The sequence below is a fragment of the Rhinolophus ferrumequinum genome, chromosome 11 (assembly GCF_004115265.2).
Source record: "Rhinolophus ferrumequinum isolate MPI-CBG mRhiFer1 chromosome 11, mRhiFer1_v1.p, whole genome shotgun sequence".
Classification (NCBI taxonomy): domain Eukaryota; kingdom Metazoa; phylum Chordata; class Mammalia; order Chiroptera; family Rhinolophidae; genus Rhinolophus; species Rhinolophus ferrumequinum.
In genome coordinates, this window is record NC_046294.1 from 82148565 (window position 1) to 82176061 (window position 27497).

General features: G+C 43.7%; 1 long non-coding RNA gene across 1 annotated transcript; it reads right to left on the minus strand.

The window, feature by feature from the left end:
• Nucleotides 1–1155: 1155 nt before the first annotated feature.
• LOC117029815 (uncharacterized) lies at nt 1156–27497 on the minus strand. The gene is made up of 3 exons (XR_004424300.1): nt 25502–27497; nt 4106–4279; nt 1156–1248 (listed from the first exon to the last, which is right to left on the minus strand). It is a non-coding gene; the product is annotated as an uncharacterized LOC117029815 (long non-coding RNA).

Below are 27497 nucleotides of genomic sequence, written 5' to 3' on the forward strand. Positions count from 1 at the left end.
GCACCTTTCCACGTGAGGCCGAGAGCCTGGAAACTGCACTTCTGGATCTGTCCCCACAGCCCTAAATGCAATCATATATATATATGTATATCTCCTTGTAAGAGAAAGGCAGAGGGAGGTTTGACGCAGATTAGGAGGAGAAGGTGATATGCCTACAGGGGCAGAGATTTGTGTGATGTGACCATAACCAAGGAAGGCTGGCAGCCACCAGAAGTTGAAGGAGACAAAGAGCAGATTTTCCCCAGAGCCTCCGGAGGGAGCAAGATCCTGCCGATTCCTTAATTTCAGCCCAGTCATACTGATTTCCGACTTCTGGCCTCCAGAACTGTGAGACAATAAATTTCCGTTGTTTTGGCTACCAAGTTTGCAGTAATTTGTTAGAGCAACCATTCCTTGCTATAATCTCTTCATGTTATCCCTGAGTGTTCAGCAAAGCTTTAAGTGTTTAAAAAAAAAAAAAAAAGGAAACAAAAAAAATACAAGAATTAATGATGAGAGCTGAAGTTTCCTGTTCTCAGAATGACCTAGTTGAGAGGTCCCTTGGGGGTAAATATATAACCTATTATATTGCCTTTAGTGTGATAAATTTAGGATTAAGTCTGAATGCATATTTAAGAGAACCCTCAAATACTTAACAAGACAGAAATTAATTATTAAACGAGAGAGAAGTTTATTTCTTGTAAAAAAAAAAAAGTCGAGAGCTTTGTCAGCGACCCAGCCTCCTTCTATCTAATTAGTCCAGTGCGAAGGCCTCATCCTCATGGTCCAATACGATGACTAGAGTTCCAGGCATCACATCTGAGTTCCAGAAGCGAGGTATAGAAGAAGGGTCCACCCTCTCACTCTTAGGGAGGCTTCCAGGAAGTTTCTCACTACTTTCTGTTTACATCTCTTTGGTTAGAAATTAGTTTCATGGTGACACAGCTTCAGTGGATGATTAGAAATGCAAAAATTTACTTGGGTTAGAATATGCCCAGCTTAAAAAAAAAATAGGTTCTGTTAAGAAAAAGATGGGGGAAAGGATATTTGGAGGCAATTAGTCATTTCTACCCCACCAACTATTCAAGTTCTAGAGTTCTGCTAGTGAGAGAAAAGGAGAGAGATCAAACTGTAATTAACTGATGTGGATTATTTTTTTTTTTTTAAATATCTCATCTGGAGTAAGTCTTGGTTCTGATGCTACAGTGTAAGTTCGGTGTTTATAAACTGGAAAGTATCCAGGCAAGAGTGGATAGAATGGCTATGGGTCTGAAAAACATAAGGAATAACAGAGGAAATGAGTTGTTTAGCTGGAGAAGAATTTTTTTTTAAGTACAGAATGACCTGTTTTCAAATAAATTCAGGGCTGTTCTGTAGATATGAAAGTGAATTACATCTATGATAAGATAGAAAAGAAATGGGGTGGGAGAGAGGCCAATTTTAACTCAATATGAAAAAGAACTTTCTAACAACTTTAAAAAAAAGCCAGAAATTGGACAGCTGCTTCTGGGGACGTGATTCCCTCACTAGTCTCGAGCTGTCAGGGTTGCAAAGGGTGGGTTCTGGGTGGGAGGTTGGACTAGATGTCCTCTCTTCTGACCCCATGAGTCTGTGGGGAGTCAGGGAGACCCTGAGGGGATTGTCAAAGACCACAGTGGAGGACACAGCGCTGTGAGGGTCTGTGTCTTAATAAGAGTCAAATGAATTAGGCTGTCAAGAGAGAATTTTCCATGTCCCAAAGTAACAAAGCCCTAGTTGTTGCTGGGCTCAGGCCTGGAGCTCTGTGCCAGCATCCCAAGGAAAGAATGCAGGGAGTATGGTTCTAGCTTGGAGCTGAGCCCTGAACATGGAGGCCCAATGTGGGAGGGGGCCAGCAAAATGGGGCGGCAGGAGACTCATTTTATTTGACTCCTGCAGTGCTGGACTTGATAGGGGCAGTCAGTCAGTACCCCGCATCTTTTGAGACAAGCCTGGCAATCTGAGGTTCCCAGGGTCAAAGCCAGAAGGGAGGAAGAGGCTTGGATCTTTTCCCTGAATTAATCTATATGGAATTAAAGGCTGAAGTCTCCTGCTGACTTATGCTGAAACTTCTCCAAGAGGCTATGACTCAGTGCATGACTTTACACTGATAATTTTGTGGATGTTTGGATTGTGTTGGCCCTATTGTGAGATGCTTATAGGTAAAGCATGAACAAGGGCTGCCTCGCTCGCCAGAAGAGGCACAATGATTCACGTCCGTGAAAAGGATAGCTCATCCCCACTAACATCAATGGTGAGCGTATAGAGAACAAGAAACTTGTATGAGACTGTCTTAGGAATTTGTGATGTTCTGGCCTCTTTTGGTTGAAGTAACAGAAGTCACTTCAAACTAGCTTGAGCAGAAAAAGACCTGTCTTAGCCCCTGAAACCAGAAAGAGATCTGGCCCACAGGACGCATGGCCTTGCACTTTGCCACTGGGGCTCTCGCCAACCCCCCCACCCCCCACGTCTCTCTCTCTCTCTCTCTCTCTCTCTCTCTCTCTCTCTCTCTCTCTCTCTCTCTCTCTCTCAGCTTGGCTTTGATTGTTTTTGCACATTAGCCAGCTGGTTGCCTGGGAGAGGTTGTTCAGGGGGCTCCAAACTCACAGATCACATTCCAGCGACCCTGTGTCTTCCTCTCCCCTCTGTCCTTGAGCCTACAGGCCAGCTGACTCCTAGACAATTGGCCTGATCAGGGGGGTCTTTGGGGAAATAGGAAGGCCCTTAGCAGGGAGCTTGTAGACAAGTCCCAGCATGGTTCTCAGGGCTTGCCATGCCTTCCTTCTTCAGCTACCCAGGAGTCTGGGAAGGTTAATTTGTGCTCAACCGGGCAGCTTGCCAGCAGTTCTGTTCACAGTGTGGGGCCCTTTAAGGGCTTCAAGTGGTAGCTGCTTCCAAGCTCTGGACAGGAGGGCTTGCAGCCACAGAATCCCAAACTTGTCTCACTGAGCTGGCCCCAGCTCCTCAGTCTTTCTAATCATTCTCCCTGCCTTGCCTTGGCCTGACATCTCAGGCCCCTCAGCTCTGGACCCAGGTGAGAACTTGATCCCTTTGCCTGATGTGTATGCTGCCTGAGGAAGGCTTTTGGTCTCAGCCTATAGCTGTGGCCCCCGGAGCCTGTTTTAGGAATTATCCCATCAAAGACAGCCTGACCACTGCCCTGGAGGAAGCTGTTTTGACAAATGCTCAGATGTTGCTCATTCCTTCTGAGAGCGTGCAGGGTCACAGCCTGCTCTGTTTGCCTGAAAAACATGTGAGCCTGAGTTTTTCCTTTGGGGCAGAGCCAGGGGCACAAGGAATTTAAAGGAACTGAACATATCTATTAAGCAAGAGAGATGTCAGTAGGACTAAACTTTTAAATTGTCACCATGTGTCCCTGTGATTCTCCCCTGTAAGAACCTGTAAGAAAGGGTTCTTAGTTGGAAGCAATAGAAGCTGATTCTGGCTGATGGAGCAGGAGAGCATTGGTAAAAGGATATTGTTGGACATCTCAGAGAATCAGTGGAGCCTAAAGAACTAGCCTTAAGGCTATACCTCCCAAATAATCTCCCATGACATGTTGCAGAACTGGCCTAATGAGAAAACCACTGTTACCACCTCTGCCGTCCATCGCATGTGACAATGTGCGTCACTGCCAGGAACTGCTTATCACCACTAGTGCTGTCTTTAGTGTCAATGCCACATCTGGCCTGGGAATATGACCTTGGCCATCCCTGCTGCCTCTCAGTCACCTGCTTGTGTCTTAGCTGCCAAAGGCGGGGGACGTGATTGTTCTTGTTTCTGCCATTGGGAGGCAGGAACCACAGGATGGGAAACTCTTCAAATGTAAGAAGGGTATTCAGAAGGTACTGGGCAGCCCCAAAACTTGACAGCTGCCCGCCACACCGTCTGTGTAACGTGTGCACCTGCACCTCTGTGGGGAAGCAGTTTTCATTTCCCTCCAGGGTGCTGCCTGAGGGGGTTGATGCAGTGACCACAACGTCAGGGAGGTGGAAGTGGCGTAATGGAGGAGGTGAGCCCTCCGGGGCTGACACATAAGCAGGAAACGCAAATTCTAGTGGCAGTGATGGGAGGACAGAGGCCTGCAGGAGGGTGGCAATGACAATACCTGGGGTCTTTCCTGTCTGTGTCTCCAGACACAGATGATGGGGTTTTCCGTTGGTCATTCCAGTTGGTCCTTGTCCTTCAGCCCAGATTGCTAGGCTAGAATAGCAGACTTTCCAGGCTGTGTCTCCTGTAGAGCTGTTTGATGTAAAATGCTGGGCAGCCATCTAAGGGTCACCTAGAAGAAATCAAAAGAGGAAGGCAACACATCGAGCTCCAAAGGGGGACTTAATTCATCAATGTCATTTTTTTTTTTTTTTTTTAATACCTTCTTCTTGGCTTTCCCAGCAAGATGTGGCTCCTACCAAGTCTTGCTTGGAGACTGTGCTACCCAATACCTGAAACAGGTTTCCAAAAATAAAACTGATATTTAGTGAATTCCATGTGTCAGGCACTGTATGGAGGGCTTTGCATAAATTATCTGAGTTAATCCTCATAGAAACACCACGAAGTATGAGCTATTATTATCCTATTTTACAGTTGAAGAAACTCAAGCTTAAAGAGAAGAAATAGCTCAGCCTCTGATTAGCCAGCCAGTAGTAGAGCTGGGTTACGAACCTTAGGAGCCTGACCTCAAAGTCCATGCTGCTAAAGTCCCTCTCCAGAATCTTGCTCTAGAAAGTACTTTGACTCCCCAAACATGAGCCCTGGCCTCTCCTTTTCTCTTCTAGGGTTCAGGCTAAGTCAGGATTAGAAAAAGCTCTGCTGTGTATCTGTGTTAGGTCTTGCAGATAAATAGAAAAACCAAAGTGACAGGGTGACAGCCCCTTCCTAGGTCACACAACACATCATCCTCAGATGCTTAAATATGGAGTTTGACTAAGTCCCACCCCGGTGAGCAAAGGATGACCAGGGCATAGAGGAGCTGACACTGAAGGGAATACCTCCCATGAGGATGTTCATATGTTTGAATCTCTCACTATTTAGAGGAGAACCGGGAAATGGCCTGGGGGGTGGGGAAGGGCAGGGTGCAGAGGTTGTGTGTGTTGGGGGGATCCAGGTTTCTGAAGGAAAAGAAAGGAATCACTGAAAAGGAGATGAATGGAGAGAAGCTTGACTGGGAAAGAATAAAATGAGGACTACCCAGGGAAGTCAAGGTGCTGGAGGAAAGCCCTCAGTCTGTATTAGGCTTCCTCCTCTAGACATCCTACTTTCCACATGTGTTCTAATTATGTCTTTCGTTGGTTGCCTCTCCCACCAGCCTGCTAATTACTCAAGACAAAGGGCCCAGCAGGCAGTAAGTGCTCAACACATGCTTGTTTATTGAGATGAATGAGTGAGTCTTATCTTAGGGACAGTAAGGATTTGGGGGAACTGGGGAAAGATCCAGCCTGAGGAAGGAAATCTACTGAATGAATAAGAAAAAAAAAACTTCTTTGAAGTTAGGTGTTGCATCTAATGTGAGCAGAGGCAGTCCTGCCAACGTGAACACCTGGCTGGTGAGTGTCCTGCCTGCTGGGGGATACTGCACCACGTAGACCCCTCTCATTCCTTTGGGGCTGCTCATGCGCACACGCAGCCGGGAGCCCAGAAGGAGATGGGTGAACTCTAGAGGCTGAAAACTGTCAGGAAAAGAGACATTAGTGGCAATGGGGGTGAGGAATTGTAGAAAGTCAAGAGTCAGCACGGTATCTTGGAGGAAGCTTCCACTTTAGAATTATTCATTTAGTAGCTATTTATTGAGCATTTATTATGTATTAGACACTGCTAACCAGAGAGAATTGGATGGTGAATGAAGCATGAAATCCCTGCCCTTATGGTGTTTATAATCAAGTGGAGAAGACAATTAATCCACAATTATGATGTAGCCTGAAAAAAACTGTTGGAGGGGTACAGGGTGCTATGGGAGACAGAGGAAAGGCACAGATGCCAGATTTGGGGAGTTGAGAAGTGGCATCCAAGCTAAAGCCTTGAGCAGGAATTGGCTGGGGGAAGATGGTTTCAATTACAGGGAGAAAAAGTAAGTTCCACGTGGCCAGATGTAAACTATGATTGGAACAATGGTGGCAGACGACTGGAGAGTTAGGCTGCATAAAACGTAGGTAGCCACATAAGGGGTTTAGGCTCCTTCCTGATATAACCTGAAAAAAAGCCCTAATCCCATGTTGCTTAGCTTCTGTATAGAGTTTCATTTAGAAAAGAGCACGCCAACCACCAAATAATAATTGAAATCTTTACCTAGACCTCTCACAGAATGTTAGAAGGGGTCCGTTTCACAACCCACAGTGTCACTTCTCAGAAGTCCCTGTTCTCCTCCCTCATCATCTCACTCCCCACCGCTGCCACTGAACCCCCAGATCCTGAACTGCTTCTCCAGCCCAAAGCACTTGGTTTTCTTCCTCCCTCTCTTCTTACCTCTCTCCCCCAGCGTGTGTGGTGTGGATCTAACGATCAGTGTACTGAGTCAGCCTAAAGCAACAATAACTCAGGGCGTAATACATGAGCCTACTAACCTTACTCTCCAGACTGCAATCCCTGGTTTTCTGCACCTCCATCCAGCCTTACAAGGCTTAAGTGTTCAGGGCACCTTTGCATTTGGGCTTTTCCTGAGGCCATCGGACACCTTCTTGATGCCTGCACTGTACTGCAATCAGCCTTGGATCTAGGGTAGAGATGAGGACAAGTGACCCTAGAAGCCCCAACTGGAAAGAAAGAGAAATCAGAGCCAAGATCATCCAGCCAAGTCATGAAGCCAGAGGAACTAGGAAGAGATGGCACATCCAGATGCAAGGCACCTGGGCAGAAAATGGGAAATCCCATGAAAACAAGGAAGGAAGTTTTAAAGTGAAAGGTGGAAGCTGGAGGCAGTAGAATTTCCCTGAATTGGAGAGGGTAGCATCAGGAGTTTTAGAAGGCAACTGCGGCCTCAGAATCTGCAATGGAAGGAGAAAAGACACTGAGTGTCCACCATTGTACAGTTTAATTCCTCCACACAGAGAGAGTGGAAGGGAGAGAAAGAAGAAGAATGAGGAGGAGGGGTAGGAAGAGAGAGTGGAAAAGAGGGAAGAGAGAGGCAGCATGTCATTCCCTATGCTACCCAGAGGTCCATCACAAACTGAGTTTGCTGGACTCTCTCCAAGGGTCCTAACTCCTGATTTTACCTCTAATAGGTTTTAGTAGAAGTGGTTGTGAAGTACTTTTTTTCCCGTAAAAAAGCCCAAGCAGATTTATGCTTCTAATTAGCTTTCCGGTTCTTGGAACGCTGTGTGGAAAAACCATTATCCCAACAGTCAGTTCTGTCCTCAGCAGATAGGCAAGAAGTGCTCATAGGGAGGCTCCCCAAGTGCTTCCAATGCAGAGAGCCTGGGCTGGACTGGCCTTAGGGATCTGAGGGCCAGACGACTCCTGGAGGCCAGACCAATCAAGAGAGTGTTTGGACTACACACCACCAGCCACCCAGCTCTTTCCAGGAGCTGAATCCTGGGCCCCAGTACGTGTGATGCTGATTAGCTGGTGAGCCACTGAAGAAGCAGCTAGATAATGATTGTCTTCGACTGGAAGGGATGCATTTCCTAAGATACTCGTGCGACAACCCTGATACATCTTCCCCTGGAGTTAGCAGCTGGCACCCAGCCTGACAATGCAATACTCGTATATATGCATGAATCTAGATGCCAATGTGGACTCGCTTTTTGAGTGAGCAATCCAGGCTATCCCCCCAGCTTTGTGTGGGTCCTGCTGCCAGACCTGGAAAGAGATAGGTCAGCTGGATAATTTCCTGGACCATAATCTCTAAAAAACATGGAAAACATCACCAAAAATGTGTTAAGATGGAGAAAACTTCTTTCAAGAAGTATTCCATGAACTTATTACGAATGCTCTGATAACCACTTGGGGATAAATGGTGAGACCCCCCCCCCCCCAAGAGGCAAGGGTGATCTATAATGATTGGTTGCTGAATTGCCTTTTAAGGGGTGGGTCCAATTAACATGGGACTCTTGTGTCAGTGACGGGGCACGTGTGTTTGGTGCTACAGTAAATTACTCAGGGAGGTTGAGAGCTAGCAATATTTTTTTCTCCTCTGCCTCTCCCCATTCCAAGCTTAGGCTCTCCCCTAAAGCCTTGGGTTGCCTTGTAAACAGCAGTCCTTCTCTGATGGCATTTGTAAAAGCACATTGCTTTTATTGACAAGGACAATTCCTGTTCTTCCCCACCCTTCAGGGTGCTTCCCATTTGCCAGCCCTCCACACAGGGCTCACAAAGGCAAGCTCCCTTGTCTGCCAGGGCCAGGCCCTCGCCCCAGGCCCTTATTACTTGCAGGCCATTCCTCATTTCCTGCCCTTATTCCCACAGGCTTTGTCCTAGCTCTGGGCCCCACTCGTTGAGAACTGGATTTCACCCTCCAGAACTTTTGATTTTGTTGACTGGTCTCCTTCCTAAGGTTTGAACTTTCGATTCTTGCAAAGTTTGATGTTGTGATCACCTTTTGAGCTTTGGGGAGGCCCCTGTGGCCTAGCTGTCAATCAGGGAACCTCTTCTCGATCAGTCTCCTGGACCCCTCCATGCACATGAGGAAAGGGAGATTGCATGGCCAAAGGATCCCCTGTGGATCCTGTTGGGCCTTATATTGTATACTGGGCTATGCAGATCTGAGCATGGGAAAAAAGTGGGCCAAGAAGTAAAACGTTTTTATGTGTAGGAAGATCTTTTAAACCCACTAGCAAGGATTGACTTTTTATTAAGAACAGCACTTACATGTTTGAGTCCAGAGACAACCCGGTGAAGTTATAGTTACTGCTGACTGAACACCTACTACAGTCGGTTCTCATTCCGTGCAGGCATGTATTCTACTCTAAGGTCTTCACGAATGCTGAATTACTGAATAATGAACTGTTGTTCCTAGGGGAAATACAGGGCTCGATTCACCCCAGCCTCTGGTTACAACGCTGTTGTCAACCATTCAACACATTCCCTTGTTTTATACGTGTTTCTGTCTAAAGACACCTTATTTGATGTACGTTGTTGATTCATAACGTTGAACTCATGACCAACAGCATTGTAACTCACGGCCGAATGAAGCTCATCTAACACACAGATTTTCTCCAGAAGGCACATTCAGTCTTCTTGCACATGGGAACACTAGACAGCACTTCGGCACTAGGCTTGGTGCCATTTTAAACAGTGAAATCATACACACACACACAAACACACACACACGCACACACAAACAAAAAAACCGAAAAAATGTGGCACCCAATAAACTATACAAGGATGCTTGTTTATAGTATGAGAGCTGAAACAAGAAGGCAGAGCATTGCCTTATTCAATCTCAGCTGGACACGTATGCGTCGGGTCACTCAGATTTTCCACCGCTCTGTGCGTGTCCGCGAATGACTGTGAACGTTCTGTGAGTAGTGATTTTAGGATTACAAATAAATTGAGCAAGTAGGCGAATTTGCAAATACTGACTCTGAATAATGAGAATTGACTCGTACCCGGCAATGCCCTGGGAGGTGAAGATGGGTGTGACCCCTATTCTGCAGATGTTCTTAGAAAGTCTGCATCTGACCTTCCATCTTGGCCCACCAGGATCTGATGGCCGGAGGGGAGGTTTTTGGCTGCACAGAGTCTGTGTTCCAAAGGAAATCCTTCCTGGGGTTCAGCTCCTTCGCGGGTGGAGGAGTGACCTTCAGCGGGACTCACCTTATTTAAGATGGCAGCTCTGTTTGTACCGTACAAAGAACAGCCCCTTGTAATTTGGTTCCTTTTGAATAGTTGCTAATAATTCTGCACTCAATTTCCATTTAAATGGAAACATTAACCTCTGGAGTCTGGAGAGGAGCCTAGAAGGGGTTCATAAGTATGGCTTGTATCTCCACTGTTCAGTGTGACCCAAGAGTAAATCCAAACATACTTCTAAATCACTTTCCTCAGCAGATGTGGGTCCCACTCCTATTTTGAAAGACCCTTCCCCTCTCTCCCAGAGAGAAAGTTTACTTTCTCATTTATTCACCTGCTGTGATGTGAAGAAGTTCTTCCTTAAGTCTAACTTACAGTTTTCCTGCTGGAACACAAGCCTTCTTTTTCCTGGACCATCTCTGGGACAGACAGTGGAAGCCTACTTCCTAAAGCAGACAATGAAGCTCTTAAAAAAAACTGACAAAGAGACAAAATGGTTGCTGAAATAAAGCCCAGGGGTTATCAAAGATAGCATTTTGTCATCCAACAACAAGAAGAAGCCTTGTAATGCTACGTGAGTCACAAAACATTTTCACATATATTCTTTCACTTTATGCTTATAATTCCTCTGTGAAAGGGTACTCCACTTACCTGATTCTACAGATGAGGATACTGGAGAGTAGAGTTACCCCAAACCAACGAGTAACAGGCAGGGCTGGAACCCCAGAGCCCACGGCCTTCACTCTACAATGATTAGGATGTGTGAGACCTGGTTAGCATCTATATCAATAATCAAAATGAGGATGATGAGGACTGTGGTGGTGCTGGTGTAACCTAGAATTCAGCCACTGGATATCCCTAAGTTCTCTAACTTCCTCTTCTAACATTTCAATAAAAACTGGCCTTCCCAGCCCTCTCATATGTGGCGGAGAACCCTACGCTTCCTCACCCTCTCAGTCTTTGTCCTGGGTAGGCTATACTCTCAGACTTGGAATTACTCCTGAATCCTTGGTTCTCACCTTGTGTTTTGTCTCCTGCATTAGATATTTATTTTTTTGCAGTTATTGTCCCCACTTATGGAGAGAACAACCTGAGATGTACGGATGTGAATTGACATCTGACTGCCACAAACAGTTAGAGGCAGATGGAGGGCAGAAATCCAGCCGTGTACCAGTTGACAAGTTGGGAACCCATCGGTGCTGCCTGCAACCAGCGGGAGTTCTCTTATTTATCCACCCAAAAAGGATGTCTCCTTCTAATTTGCACAGACACCCTATAGTCTGGAATGGGCCCTCTGGAACACATTTAAGTTTGCAGATGTGAACAGAGTGGAAAGTCAGGTCAACTTCCACCTTCTGGTCTGATGTGCTTTCTTCTCTGCCAATACTTAGTTCCAAGGTGGGAGAGTGAGACATGGGGCAGACAGAGACGTTGCAGGCATGGGTAGAAGAGAGCAAGAAGGGGTGGAAGGGGGCGGGCAAGGGCTGCCCTTGCCCTCCCTGGGGAAGTATAGCCTCCCTGGTTCCAAATTTCCAACCACCTTCCTCAGCCTTTTTCCCTCCTACTTCCAATAACAGAGCAACATCTGTTGTCAGTTTCTCCCTCTCAGAAGGCATGTCCTTCTCTTGTCTGCCATTTACTGTCTGGTGTCTAAAAATAGTAACAATTAGAAAAGTCTGTCCATAATTTCTGGTCTTCTTTTTTCATGTCTTAATTTAAATTCTGTTGATTATCTCCCGTAAAGTTTGACTGAGCTGGAGGAGCCACTGCAGACTGTGAATAAATGTGGCATATGTGTGTGTGTGCATGTGTGCATGCGTATGGTATGTACATGCATCTGTGTCTGTGCATGTGTTTGTATGTGTGGGTGCATGTATGCGTCTCTGTATGTGCATGTGTATGTTATCAAATGTGTGTGCATGTGGCATGCTTACATGTGTATGTAGGGGGGTTCTAGATCAGGAGGAGGTAGAAAGGAATATGGACCAGTTCTCTGTTTTTGTCTACTGACTACCCCTTGCAGGATCCCCGACACATAGGGACGTCTCATGGATGTTGGTGACCATGTCAGATACTTTCTGTTTGCTCTGCCAGATTCACTCTCCAGCTCTTTCTGCCGTGCTCTCACCCCCCAGGGCCTGACCTGATAGGTGCATCAATGCGCTCCATGCTCTCTAGCTTTTTGTTGAATTTGGCCAAAGTGGAGCCCCAGTGGTCGATGGGAAGGAAAGGGGAATGTAAATCAGAGTAATTATGCCCCAGCCTCTTCCCTGAAGGGTTACCTTGGGCTGGCCATGTTTCTTGACCACTGGCCCTCTCAAGGCAGCCCTCTCTGCTGGCTCATTCCTTCCGGGTTCTGGTCACTTCCCTTTCCTTCTGGGTTGCTCATTTTCCCTTTCCCCTCTTTTTGCAGTTTTTGTTAAACCCTCCTGGAACCATGATTTGAGTGTGCTATGTGTTTTCTGTTGGGATTCTGATTGATATAGAGACTCCCTTGGTGATGGCCACGGGCTAACTGCATTTGTATCCATACTTGGCCTTCATTTGTCTCTGTCTGTCTGTGACTATGGCTGGCCTCACAACTACAGAGGGAGAAATTAGATGATGAGCTTTACAGTTTCTCCAGCTGAACTGGTTGGTGCTTCTCTCTGCCAGTGGAGCTGCCACTCTGTCGGGAAGGAGGGCGCCATCATCTCTCTTGTGCCTATTGTTCCTAAAGCGTACCCCTGCTGAGCCCAGAGTAGGTTTAAGCAGAATTTTACTTAGGAAGCTGGTGTTATGACCCTTGTCTAGTTGCCCAGCTGCTCCTCTACGTGTGGGGCAAAGCCTTGCTGCTGAGCTCTCCAACTTCATCTTCCATGTGGAGGCTTCTGGGTAGCACATGGATTTCCAATTTGGACCACGATGTACTTCCCTCCTCCCCATTTTCGTTAAACTCTTTCCTCCTCTGGTGTCCTGTCTCCACCTCTTTTTCCCTGGGCATTTCCTCTCCCTATAGAAAAAGCAAAGCCCGGATGACGTCATAGGAATGGCGGCAGCGGGGCGCACTTTCTGAGTTCTCCGGATCTTATTACAAACGGGACCTATAACCCATCAAAGAACTCTTTGCTCATCACACAGAACAGCTAAGAGACTCGTGGAAGGATTACTTGAAGGTGCGCTAATTGGGCGAGCAGGGGAAGGAAGGAAGGGAGTGGAGTGAAAACGCGTGGGCCCGCGGCGGGGTCTCGGCCGGCGGCGACGAAAACCGCGGTGGCACCCACAGTTCCGGGCACGCACGGGATCCCAGGGCAGAATGGAGAGCACAGAGACCAGGAGGTGGGCTCTTTCCCTGCGTCCCACGGCTGATTTCTCCCGCCGGGAGGGCGGCCAGTGGGCCCTGGGGTGGACAAAGAACACAGACTCCATACCTGGGCCCCTCCCCCGCTCTTCCAATCCTACCCCGCCCTTCCAGAGACTTAAACGGGCCCCTGAACTGAGGAGTAGTGTTAGATTACAGAGGAGCTGTAGTAGTGCTCAGGCTCTGGGAAGCCTGACAGGCAGCCCTGACCCAGGGAAGAGGCTGGGAAGAGTGTGACTTTGGCTGGGCTAGGAGAGAAGAGACTCCTCCACCCCCAGCCACCACCTTTTCTGGCCTGCGGAAAGAGTGTGACACAGCTGGGCTGGGAGAGAGAAGACCCTTCCATCCCCAGCCCCCACCCTTTCTGGCCTGCCTAGGGCGGGGCAAGTGCAATTGCAGAGACACTCCCAGGGATCAGCAGTAAACGGCAGACGTAGCTCTGGGCTTTCAGCAGCTCAGAAATCTCCCGCCCGCACCCCCCCTATACACACACACACTGAAGAAGTTCCCTAAGACTCAGGAGTACTGGACATGGGGCTGGTGGTGCTACTCTCAGTGTGCATATATGCAGGCAAGGGCAGAAACTGCACTGACTTTGTAAAAACTGTCATCCAGACCCCTCAGGCCCATGCATTTAAATCTACAGTCCCAAAGTCACTCTGGGCACCAGGTGACCGGCTCTGCCTGCTCAATAAGCAGGGGGCTCTTTGGTACAGCAGAGGACAACCTGGACATTACTTGGTGGACTTAAGCCAAGACTGGCACTGTTCTTTGTTTTGCTTTGTTTTGTTTTGTTTTGCTTTGTCTTTATATCTTTGATATCTTTGCCTGTGTCGAGTGGGGGTTATTGGGTGTTTTTACATGTGAATATATTTGATTTTTTTCTTTGTTGTTTTTGTTGTTATTGTGTTTGGTGATTTGCTTTGTTCTGAAACTGCCCTACCAGGGCCCAGCTTAAGAGGCACAAGATTCAACATATCCAGAGGCCAACTCCAGACCAAACCAGAGTACGACTGGGTTTGACCTACAAGTCACACACCCAGAGGGAATTCTCTGCAGGCACTAGAGCCCATAGAGGCCAAAACACATTTGGGTGGTCAACCCTCACGCAGCAGAACGCCCTGCGGTGGGCAGAGCCAAGACTCACAACGAGTCAGCCTAGGAGTTAACCCCACCTTCTCACAAGCAAAAAGCAATTAAAGATCTTCTTGAACAGGACAATATACAAAACACAAGAGTCACCTTTGGAGCACACGCGGGGGAGAAGAACGAAGTAGTGCAAGTCAAATATAAAGGACACATACTACATAAGATAACCTAGCAAGAACTAAGAACTCTAGGGGATCTACCTAATACATCAAAGCAAACACAGAGAGTCAGCCATAATGGGGAAACAAAGATACACGTCTCAAATAAAAGAACAGAAGAAACCTCCACAACTGGAACCAAATGAAGCAGAGGTAACCAACCTTTCAGAGACAGAGTTCAGAACACTGGTGATAAGAATGTTTGAGAAGCTTAGAGAAGACATAAAGAAGGATGTAGAAATCATAACGAACAACCAGTTAGAACTAAAGAACACAATTAACGAAATTAAAAACTCACTAGAAGGAATTACCAGCAGGTTAGATGAAGCAGAGGATCGAATCAGCGACTTAGAAGACAAGGTAGCAGAGATCACCCAAACGGAACAACAGAAAGAAAAAAGAATAAAAAACAATGAGGATGGCTTAAGAGACCTCTGGGATAACATCAAGCGCAACAACATGCGCATCATAGGAATACCAGAAGGTGAAGAGAGGAAGCAAGGGATTGAGAACATATTTGAAGTAATAATGTCCGAAAACTTCCCCAACCCGATGGAGGAAACCAACATACAAGCCCAGGAAGTGCAGAGAGTTCCAATCAGGATAAACCCAAACAGGTCCACACCAAGACACACTATAGTTAAAATGTCAAAGGTTAAAGACAAAGAGAGAATCCTAAAAGCAGCAAGAAAAAGACAGAGGGTTACATACAAGGGAACTCCCATAAGACTATCAAATGGCTTTTCAACAGAAACATTGAAGGCCAGGAGGGAGTGGCAGGAGATACTCAAAGTGATGGAAAACAAAGGCCTACAACCTAGATTGCTTTATCGGGCAAGGCTATCAATTAAAGTTGAGGAGAGATACAGATCTTTCCAGAAAAAAATAAGCTAAAGGAATTTATTACCACCAAGCCAGCATTGCAAGAAATACTAAAAGAACTTCTGTAAATAGAAGAAAGATCAAAACAATCTAACTACAAATTTAAAAATGGCAATAACTATGTACCTATCAATAATCACTTTAAATGTAAACGGATTAAATGCTCCAATCAAGAGACACAGGGTGGCTGACTGGATAAGAAAGCAAGACCCTTGTATATGCTGTATACAAGAGACTCACCTCAGAACAAAAGACACACACAGGCTGAAAGTGAAGGGTTGGAGTAAGATATTTCATGCAAATGGGAATGAGAAAAAAGCTGGAGTTGCAATACTTATATCTGACAAAATAGACTTTGAAATGAAGAACGTATTAAAAGATAAAGATGGGCACTATATACTAATAAAGGGATCGATCCGACAAGAGGACATAACCCTAGTAAACATCTATGCACCCAACATAGGAGCACCTAAATATATAAAACAGGTACTGACTGACATAAAGACAGAGATCAACAGTAACACTATCATAGTAAGGGACTTCAACACACCTCTGACAACAAGGGACAGGTCTTCCAGACAGAAAATCAATATGGAAACAACAGCCTTAAATGATACACTGGACCACTTGGATTTAATCGATATTTTCAGAACATTTCATCCCAATGCTGCAAAATACACGTTTTTCTCAAGCGCACATGGAACATTTTCCAAGATAGACCATATGTTAGGCCACAAAACAAGTCTTGATAAATTTAAGAAAATTGAAATCATACCAATTGTCTTCTCTGATCACAATGCTATGAAATTAGAAATGAACTCCAGGAAAAAAAATGGAAGACACACCAATTCATGGAGGCTGAATAACTTATTACTAAATAATGAATGGGTCAAGCAGGAGATCAAGGAAGAAATCAAAAGATATCTCGAGACAAACGAAAATGAAAACATGACAACCCAAAATCTATGGGATGCCACGAAAGCAGTTCTAAGAGGGAAATTCATAGCTTTGCAGGCCTACCTAAAGAAACAAGAAACATCACTAATCAACAGTTTATCTTCACACTTAAGGGATCTGGAAAAAACAGCAAAATAAGCCCAAAGGGAGCACAAGGAAGGAGATAATAAAGATCAGAGCAGAAATAAATGAAACAAAAACCAGAAAAACAATACAAAAGATCAATGAATCCAAGAGTTGGTTCTTAGAGAAGATAAACAAAATTGACAAACCTTTAGCCAGACTCATTAAAAAAAAGAGAGAGAGGACCCAAATTAATAAAATCAGAAATGAAAGAGGAGAAGTGACAACGGACACTGCAGAAATACAAAAAGTTTTAAGAAACTACTATGAGCAACTATATGCCAACAAATTGGATAATCTGGAAGAAATGGACAATTTTCTAGAGGCATACAACCTTCCAAGGCTAACTCAAGAAGAAACAGAAAACCTGAATAGACTGATTACCACTAGGGAAATTGAATCAGTAATCAACAATCTCCCAACAAACAAAAGCCCTGGACCAGCTGGCTTTACAGGTGAATTTTACAAAACGTTCAAAAAAGAATTATCACCAATTCTCCTCAAGCTCTTCCCAAAAATCCAGAAGGAGGGAAGACTCCCAAACACTTTTTACGAAGCCACTATCTCCCTGATCTCAAAATCAGACAAAGACACCACAAAAAAAGAAAACTACAGGCCAATATCTCTAATGAACATAGATGCAAAAATCCTCAACAAAATATTAGCGAACAGAATTCAGCAATACATTAAAAAGATCATACACCATGATCAAGTGGGATTCATCCCTGGTATGCAAGGGTGGTTCAACATCCGCAAATCAATTAATGTGATACACCACATTAACAAAATGAAAAATAAAAATCACATGATCATATCAATAGATGCAGAAAAAGCATTTGATAAAATCCAACAGCCATTTATGATAAAAACCCTTAAGAGAGTGGGAATAGAGGGATCATATCTCAACATAATAAAGGCCATATATGACAAACCCACAGCTAACATCATACTCAATGGGGAAAAGCTAAAACCATTCCCCCTAATATCAGGAACAAGGCAAGGTTGCCCACTATCTCCACTTCTATTCAACATAATGCTGGAAGTTCTAGCCACAGCAATCAGACAAGAAAAAGAAATAAAAGGCATCTAAATATGTAAGGAGGAAGTAAAATAATCATTATATGCAGATGACATGATACTATATAGAGAGAACCCTAAAGACTCCACCAAGAAGCTATTAGAGCTGATAGATGAATTTAGTAAAGTAGCAGGATACAAAATTAATATTCAGAAATCAGTTGCATTTGTATACACCAATAATAAAACATCAAAAGGAGAAATTAAAAAAACAATCCCATTTACAATTGCTCCAAAGACTATAAAATACCTGGGAATAAATTTAACCAAAGAAGTAAAAGATCTGTACTCAGAAAATTATAAGACACTGAAGAAAGGAATGAAAGAAGATATAAATAGATGGAAACACATATCATGTTCATGGATAGGAAGAATTAATATAGTTATAATGTCCATACTGCCTAAGGCAATATACATATTCAACGCAATTCCTATCAAACTACCAACGACGTTTTTCACAGAAATAGAACACATAATCCTAAAATTTATATGGGACCATAAAAGACCCCGGAAGCCTCAGCAATCTTGAGAAATAAGAACAAAGTGGGAGATATAACAATACCTGACTTCAAATTATACTACAAGCCTACAGTAATCAAAACAGCATGGTACTGGCATAAAAACCGACACATAGATCAATGGAACAGAATAGAGAGTCCAGAAATAAATCCATGCCTATATGGCCATTTAATCTACGACAATGGAAGCAAGAATGTACGATGGAGTAATGACAGTCTATTCAATAAATGGTGCTGGGAAACCTGGACAGACACATGCAAAAAAATGAAGCTGGACCACCTCCTTACACCATATACAAAAATAAATTCAAAATGGCTTAAAGACTTAAATGTAAGGTCTGAAACCATAAAATACCTAGAAGAAAATATAGGAAGAAACTTCTCAGACATTACCCGGAGTAAGATTTTTACTGATATACACCCTCGCGCGAGGGAACTAAGAGAAAGAATAAACATGTGGGATTATATCAAACTAAAAAGTTTTTTCACAGCAAAGGAAACCATCAATAAAACAAGAAGGGATCCTACTGAATGGGAAAAGATATTTGCCAATGATATATCTGATAAGGGATTAATATCACAAATCTATGGAAAACTTACTCAACCCAACTCCAAAAAAACAAACGATCCAATTAAAAAATGGGCAGAGGACTTGAAGAGACATTTTTCTGAAAAGGACATACAGATGGCAAACAGACATATGAAGAAATGCTCAACCTCACTAACCATCAGAGAAATGCAAATAAAAACCACAATGAGATACCACCTCACCCCAGTCAAAATGGCTATCATCAATAAATCAACAAACAACAAGTGATGGAGAGGATGTGGAGAAAAGGGAACGCTTGTGCACTGTTGGTGGGATTGCAGACTGGTGCAGCCGCTATGGAAAACAGTATGGAGGTATCTCAAAATTCTGAAAATGGAACTACCTTATGATCCAGTAATTCCACTCCTAGGTATCTATCCGGAGAAATCCAGAACTTCAATTCAAAAATCTCTATGCACTCCTATGTTTATTGCAGCACTATACACAATAGCTAAGACATGGAAACAACCAAAATGCCCATCGGTAGATGACTGGATTAAGAAACTGTGGTACATTTATACAATGGAGTATTATGCAGCCATAAGGAAGAAGGAAATCTTACCATTTGCAACAACATGGATGGATCTAGAGAACATTATGTTAAGTGAAATAAGTCAGACAGAGAAAGATAAGTACCATATGATCTCACTTATTTGCGGATTCTAAAGAAAAGAATAAGTGAATGAACTAATCAGAAACAGTTTGGGAGACAATGAGGAAAAACTGAGGGTTGCTAGATGGGCGGGGGGGGTGGGGGGTGGGGGGGAGGGTGAGGGGATTGGAGGGCAGTCGGTGACCACAGGATGGCCACGGGGTTTGAAAATCAATCTGGGGAACGTAATTTGGTGGTTACCAGAGCGTAAGGGGGTTGGGGGGTGGGGGATGAGGGTGAGGGGGATCAAATGTATGGTGATGGAAGGGGAGCTGACTCTGGGTGGTGAACACACAGTGTGATTTATGGATGATGTGATACAGAATTGCACAACTGAAATCTATGTAATTCTACTAACAATGGTCACCCCAATAAATTAAAAATAAATTAAAAAAAAAAAATGAAGCTGGACCACCTCCTTACACCATATTCAAAAATAAATTCAAAATGGCTTAAAGACTTAAATGTAAGATCTGAAACCATAAAATACCTAGAAGAAAATATAGGAAGAAACATCACAGACATTACCCGGAGTAAGATTTTTACTGATATATCCCCTTGCGCGAGGGAAATAAGAGAAAAAATAAACATGTGGGATTATATCAAACTAAAAAGTTTTTTCACAGCAAAGGAAACCATCAATAAAACAAAAAGGGATCCTACTGAATGGGAAAAGATATTTGCCAATGATATATCTGATAAGGGATTAATATCACAAATCTATAAAAAACTCGCTCAACTCAACTCCAAGAAAACAAACGACCCAATTAAAAAATGGGCAGAGGACTTGAAGAGACATTTTTCTAAAAAGGACATACAGATGGCAAACAGACATATGAAGAAATGCTCAACCTCACTAACCATCAGAGAAATGCAAATAAAAACCACAATGAGATACCACCTCACCCCAGTCAGAATGGCTATCATCAATAAATCAACAAACAACAAGTGCTGGCGCGGATGTGGAGAAAAGGGAACGCTTGTGCACTGTTGGTGGGATTGCAGATTGGTGCAGCCACTATGGAAAACAGTGTGGAGGTATCTCAAAAATCTGAAAATGGAACTACCCTATGATCCAGTAATTCCGCTCCTAGGTATCTATCCGGAGAAATCCAATTCAAAAATCTCCAATTCAAAAATCTTTATGCACTCCTATGTTTATTGCAGCACTATACACAATAGCTAAGACATGGAAACAACCAAAATGCCCATCGGTAGATGACTGGATTAAGAAACTGTGGTACATTTATACAATGGAGTATTACACAGCCATAAAGAAGAAAGAAATCTTACCATTTGCAACAACATGGATGGACCTAGAGAACATTATGTTAAGTGAAATAAGTCAGACAGAGAAAGATAAGTACCATATGATCTCACTTATATGCGGAATCTAAAGAAATGAACAAGTGAATGAACTAATCAGAAACAGTTTTGGAGACAAAGAGGAAAAACTGAGGGTTGCTACATGGGTGGGGGGGGGGGGGGTAAGGGAGAAGGTGAGGGGATTAGAAAACAATCAGTAACCACAGGATGGCCACGGGGTTTGAAAATTAATCTGGGGAACGTAATTTAGTGGTTACCAGAGGGTAAGGGGGTTGGGGGGTGGGAGATGAGGGTAAGGGGGATCAAATATATGGTGATGGAAGGAGAACTGACTCTGGGTGGTGAACACACAATGTAATTTATAGATGATGTGATACAGAATTGTACACCTGAAATCTATGTAATTTTACTAACAATTGTCACCCCAATAAATAAAAAAAAAAAAAAAAAAAAAGCCAAGCCCACATGCATCCAGCACTTCCTTTCTTTGGCTGGGTCCCAGTCTGGGGTGTCCATGCAGGTTGATGGCTGATCTCTGTGGCCTCCTTCCTGTGGGCTCTCCACGGGGAGGGCTGGGCTGAGGCCTCAGGAGCTGCTGGCTCCACGGGGGTCTGTGGGGAGGCGAGGGTGAGTTCTTGTCCCATGAATGGGGAGCCATGTGGTGGTGGCAGGGACTGGGGCAGGCCCGTCTTGAGCAATGGTTTGTTTCCCTCTAATGTCCTTTACGTTGAACACATTTCTCCACAGTAGAGATTAATCTCCTTTCAACCACCCTCACTTCTTTTTAGCAACTTAATTTCATTTCTCTTTCTTGTGAAAAATTTTCTCTTCCTATTCTGGACTACATTGCAAAGGTCCTTTATATTTAATGATAACTAAGGGTGTTGCTCCCCACATAGCTCTTCCAAATCTTAGGGTGGAGTAGTCCATTTTACCCCATTAAAAGGACCAAAGGGCAGAGAGGCTCAGAGGTAGAAATACTCTGTGATGGTTGATTTCATGTGTCAGCTTGGCTAGGTTATAGCACTTGGTTGTTTCATCAAATACCAGCCTAATGTTGCTATGAAGGTGGTTTTTAGATGTGATTAACATTAAAATCAGAAGGCCTGAAGAGCAAAGACAGGTTTCTGGAAGTAGAAGCAATCGGGCCTCAAGACTGCAACACAGAAACCCTGCATGAGTTTCCAGGCTACTGCCCTGAGGAATTTGGAATCGGGTAAGAGCTGCAACATCAGAGTTTCCAGGTGGCTGACCAAGCCTGACAAATTTCTGACTTTGCAGCAGCCCCCACCTCCTGGGCCCCGTCACGTGAGCCAATCCCTTAAAATAAATACAATACATCTCATTATAAGTTTATGTATCTGTAATTTATTGTTAAATAATGTCTTCGTCTAACAGGCACACTAGCAAAATTACAGAAAACTTAGCAATCTGCTTAGGAAGCCAGTATCAGCTGGCTCTAGCACACCACTCTCTCTAGGCTGTTTTGAAGTCCAAAGCACAGTTTGAACAACTGATGTATACCTCTTAATTTTACAAGGTGAGGAAAATGAGAGGCTATGAACTTCATAGACTGAAGAAACACACTTTGCCCTAGGTCAGAGGGCATTATCCACTCCCCTGTGGTAGAAAACCTGTTCTCTTCTCTTTCCTAGACACACAGCTATGCCACAATCACACCTGCCCTTGCATCTAGGTGAACCATGTGATTGATGTCGGCAGGTGGAATGAGCTTACGTGATGTGCCAATTCTAGACCTGCTTAGCCATAAACCATTCACTGTGATCCTCTATGATCTCTATCCTCCTCCCCAACCATGTGGCAGGGAGTGGATAGCTATGAATCTGGTTCCTTCCCATATGTGGCTCCTCCAACCTCCAATAGGTTGGAGGAGCCACATATGGGAAGGAACCAGATTTCCGAATCACCGGACAAGAGCCATTTAGGACAGCCACCCAACTAGAAACATCCACACTACACATGTGAATGAGAAATAAACTTTTATTGTGTTAAGCCACTGGGATTTGGGTTGTTGGTGGCAGCGGCTAGTCGTGTTGCTTACATGAACTAATACATCTCAGAAGTAAACAATGCAAAACAGTCGTACTTAATTCATAAGGTATGAATTTATAACTGAGAAGAAGTAAAGGGAAGGGGAGACAAATAAAAGAGAAGCCATCCAGAGGATGAAAAACGGTGGAAGTGTAATGGCCGAGCACAGGAAAGCTATCTGGCAGGCTGATAAGTGTGCAGGGTCTTGGCCATGATATGACTGCAGATGTGAATAAGAATAGTATTAACACTGGCGAGCACGTTAGGATTCTTCAAGTGCAACTTACAGGCACCAACTAGCGCTAGCTTAAGCTTGGAAAAGGAATATTTATTTTAAGTGCACAGGAATATCTCATAGATGCCAAGGGCAGGAACATAGCCGGGCTTCTAAAGGGTCTGGAAATCACATGGATGCTATCACTGTCTCTTATCTTTGTACTTCTCTTCATGTGTGCTTCATTGCAGACCAGTTTTGTCTGCTATGTGCCCCCTCCATCGTGAATGGAAGGTAGACATCTCCCAACTCCTGGACTCGCTGTTATAGCCCCAGTCAGTCAAACTGACTGAACGGGCTCTCCCTTTCTCTTAATTCCACGCAGACAAAATTAGTTGTCTTTGGATCATAATTCCAAAGTCCAGAGAGACTCCAATTGACCCAGTGTGGTCAGGGTTCCCTGGTGGAATCCAGGGAGGCGAAGGCCAGGGGGTGAAATCATACGGCATGAACATGGCTGCCAGGAGCCTTCCCTCTATGTAGAGGTAGGTAATTTTCTGAGAAAGTGAGGGAATTGTTGACACAGGAGTGGCCAGCTTTTGAAAACTTTTTGGCAAAGAGGAACAGCCCGTGCAGAAAAGGGAGGAAGAGGCTGGACTGTGCTTGAGGTTCCTCTCCCAAACCCACCAGCTAGGTGACTGACTCCATTGTCCTGTGGAGGAGTGAGGGATGGGGCAGGAGAGAAGGTCGTAGTGCTACCTAGGGGTGCTCCCTCTATCCAGAGGGAACTGTCATGAGTGGGATAGACGTGTTCCATTTCCTACAATAATGGACAGAAAATGCCAGCCGTGGGCCTGTCACAGAGTGAATATTCAGAGTAGGTCAGGTCTCTTTCCCACCTTTCCCTCTCCCCTTTCTCCAACATTCACTCCTGCTGTCTCTCCTCGTCACTGACATATACAGTGCCAGATGGAGCCATATTGGAGCCTAAGGCAAGAGGAATAAAACAGTAATACTGGTCCTATATTTTGTTCTTCATGGATTTCTTGCATTGATTTTGACTTTTAAAATATTGCATTAGCATATTCTTTATCTTGGTTACTGAGTATTTGGTATTCTCTTATTTCGTGCCTGAGGCAAGTAACTCATTTTCTTTACTCTGGTACCAGCCCTGCTTGTCAGAGGTGGTTGAAGAGCAAACTGAGATCCATTTCCTTTTCTCAGCAGCCAGCACTTTCTGACTCCTTGAGTTAAGGTTTAATTTAATGTGGTTTTGAAAAATAAAAACTTTTTTCCCGCATATACTTGTATGTGCACAGAGTATCATTGAAAAGTTATCCAAGAAACTAGTAACAGAGGATGCTTCTAGGGAGGGAAAATAGAAATGAGAGGGAGGAAAGAAGGGAGATTTGCCTTAGAAAAAGTATTTTTAAGGAAAACTTTATTAAGACAAAGATTTTTTCTTTTTATAAAAGCAATATTTGTTAACTGTAGAAAAATTAGAAAATACAGATAAAGCAGGAAACAGAAACTAAAAACATTTATAATCTCATTACCCAGAAATATTCTGTTAATATCTTAGTGTTTATCTTTTTTTATGTATCTATGTAGAGATTACTAAAACGGTATGTTTTTTTTGAGTAACATTTTGTGATCTGCTTTTCTCTATAACATACATAGTGAATCAAGTTCTAGGTTAATAAATATTTCCCTTTTATATTATTTTTTATTATTCCATCTTTGGAATGTGATCAATTTATTTGACCAATCCCGTATTGCTGGATATTAAGTCTATTTCCAAGTTTTCATGATTAAAGTTTTCATGATTACTGAGATAAACAACCTTGCTGTGGAAACTTTTGGCACATGCCTAATTACTTCCTTAGGATGAATTTTTAGAACAGCTTGCTGGCCCTCCAAGAGCATGTACTCACTTTGAGCTTTTTGGTACATACTGTCAAGCTACCCTCTAAAAAGTGTGTACTGGTTTATACTCCTACAATCTGTATGTGTCTTGATGTTAATTTAAAACCTGAACCACTGGTGTCCTGAACAGAATATGAACCAAATATATCAAAACCCATGTAACCTGAGCATGACTGTCATATTCTCATCTTGTAGTAAAATCAGTCACATCATTAATGTCCAGCCTGTTCTGGAAAACTGAAAATGGCATGGAGCAGGAGCTAAGGTAAATTTTGAGGATAGAAGCCAGGAACCCAGAAGTAGAATTTCAAAGGATAAGTTGACCCCCTTTCTCTTTCATGGTCATGGCAACAGTGAGCTCTGATCCACTGGGGAGAGGACAAAGTCCTTCTTCCCCATTCATCTCAACTCTCATCACTTTCTAAGCTTTTTCTAAATTTCTACCCTTTTCTTCAAGTTTTAGATACTCAATTCTCTTGAGTTCTTCAGGGAGCATTTGAGACAATGAACATCATCAAATGGTAACAATCCTCTTTTATGGGGATTGAGAAAGGCAGTTCTTTGCAGATTTGCTACTTCCTATTTCCCTGTCTCAGATTTATACATTCCACAAATTATCACCATTATTCTCAGGAGAACTTCAAGAAGCCTCCTGCTGGTAAAGCTCTATTTCAGACTGGCTTTCTTTTCTTTTCCTAGACTCTGGATTCATTTTGTCCCCTTTCATAGCTGCCATGGCCAATTCTACCTTTTGGGGTTTTCTTTCTCTGAGTAGAAGACAGCTTTTAGAATTCTAATTATTGTTGTGATTATCTTACCTTGAGAGTTAAGAAGAACAAGATGAAGCAGTTTCACTTTGTGCTCCGTGTGTGGGGGATCTTCTTGGTAGATATTTTGTCTCATGGGAAAAGACAGAAATCAAGGCCATTGCATTGCCTAAGCTTCCAATAGTGGCTCCAAAGGCTTCATGAGTTCAAAACAATTTTCTGTGGTCCATGTGACTCAGCAGAAGAATGTTTTGGTTTACTGAACATCCCCAGAAGTAAACTAAGAGTTGGGGTTTGAAGAGGGGGCGTCGAGAATGTCTGAGCACTGGTCTTGTCCTTGGGTGCTGTGGCTGGCATTAGATCCGTCCTGTCAGGGTGAAGACCTGAAATTCCTACTTCTCCTGTGGCCCTCATCGCCTCTTTCTTCAGATCTGTTTAAGCTTAGACCTGTGAGGGTCGTTTATTTAGTTAGGGGCTCATAACAGGAAAGGGGGCTGGGAGATGGCTGCCTTTTCTATCTTTTCTTTGGTCAGTGCATGCAGTAACTAGGCTTTTTTTTCTTTTTTAATTGCTTCACGTTGCAGAGTGTTTGACTCAGGCAAGCCATTTGAGTGGACGGAGGAGAATAGAAACAGGCTATAAATGATTGAAGTTCACCCACTGACGTCATCCCCCAGCACCCCCCGAGATTAGCTCTCTATTTCCTCACTGTTTCTGAAGCATATGCAATGCATCTCACTTTAAGAAATTTTAAACCACTAATTAATGGAAAGAAAGAAGTTGGGTAATGAGACCAACTAACATGTGCCAGATATAAAGATTCAGGCACTTCCATGAGGTTCTCATGTGTTACTCCTTTACATAGAAATGTAAAGGGGTTGCCTATTGTTTTTCAGAACCCTCACAGTCCCCTCTAAGAGCACCAAGAGAAAGAAACTCTATCTCCCTTTATTACTAAGTCCTTGTAGTGGAGCTTCTCAGTTCTCTCTCCTAGGTCAGGAGTCCCTCCCCTTCCTTTCTGCGTCCTGGAGACCTACTTGGGTATAGCAACAGGTATATACCATTGTTAAGCTAAAAATGATCAAGGGGGCATGGGTATGTTTTCCCAGTGTTTCTGTCGGGCTTTCTTCACTGCTTAGCTATTCTGTGCTGTCCTTTCAGTAAACTTACTCTTCGTTTTGCAAGATAATCATTTCAGACTTTCTCTTCTCTCTTCAGACTCCCCGTTCCCTCGGCCCTTCACTCACTCGCAGCTGATGAGCTTGTATCTCCAGCCCAGCCCTATCATCTGAACTCTGGACTTGTGTGTATATCCAAATGCCTACTTCACACCTTCTCCCAAATGTCCCACTGACATCTCATAGTTAACAGGTCTGAAAGAGAACTCTTCACCTCCACTTCTTCACTCAACCCTGATATCAACTCGTCTGCTTCATTTCACTTCCACCCATCCAATTACCTAACATAGAATTCTAGAAATTGTTAGTGATTCTTTCCTTTCTCTAACCCCCACCTATCCATTCTAATGACAAATTCTTTCAGTTATAAACTCCAAAATATACTCTACATTCATTCACGTCTTTCCACTGCCTTTTCCAATACACACTGCCATCACTTCTCAACAGAATTATTGAATTACCTTTCTAACTAGACTTCCTGTTTAACTTTACCCTCTTTATTACCCAAACAGCACAAGAATGACCTTTATAAAAGATATCTTAGATCATGTCATCTACCTATGCAACACCCTTTAATACAATGCACTGAGACTAAATCCAAACTCTTTCTCTTGGCTAACATAAACCTGGGCAATCTGCCCCTATTCTCCCCCTTCACTGAATACCACACTCCCATACTGTTCATTGCGGCATATCTGGCTTTATTTGAACACTCCACGGAGTCTCCCTCCTTTGGTATGGTCAGCTGCCCCAGACTGATAGCCTGAATGGATCTTCCATGGTCTCTTCACATAGCTGGTTTCTTCTCATCTTTCCAATGAGAAAAACTCCTCACAGAGTTTTTCTTTAACAACAGTATCTAAAGAACA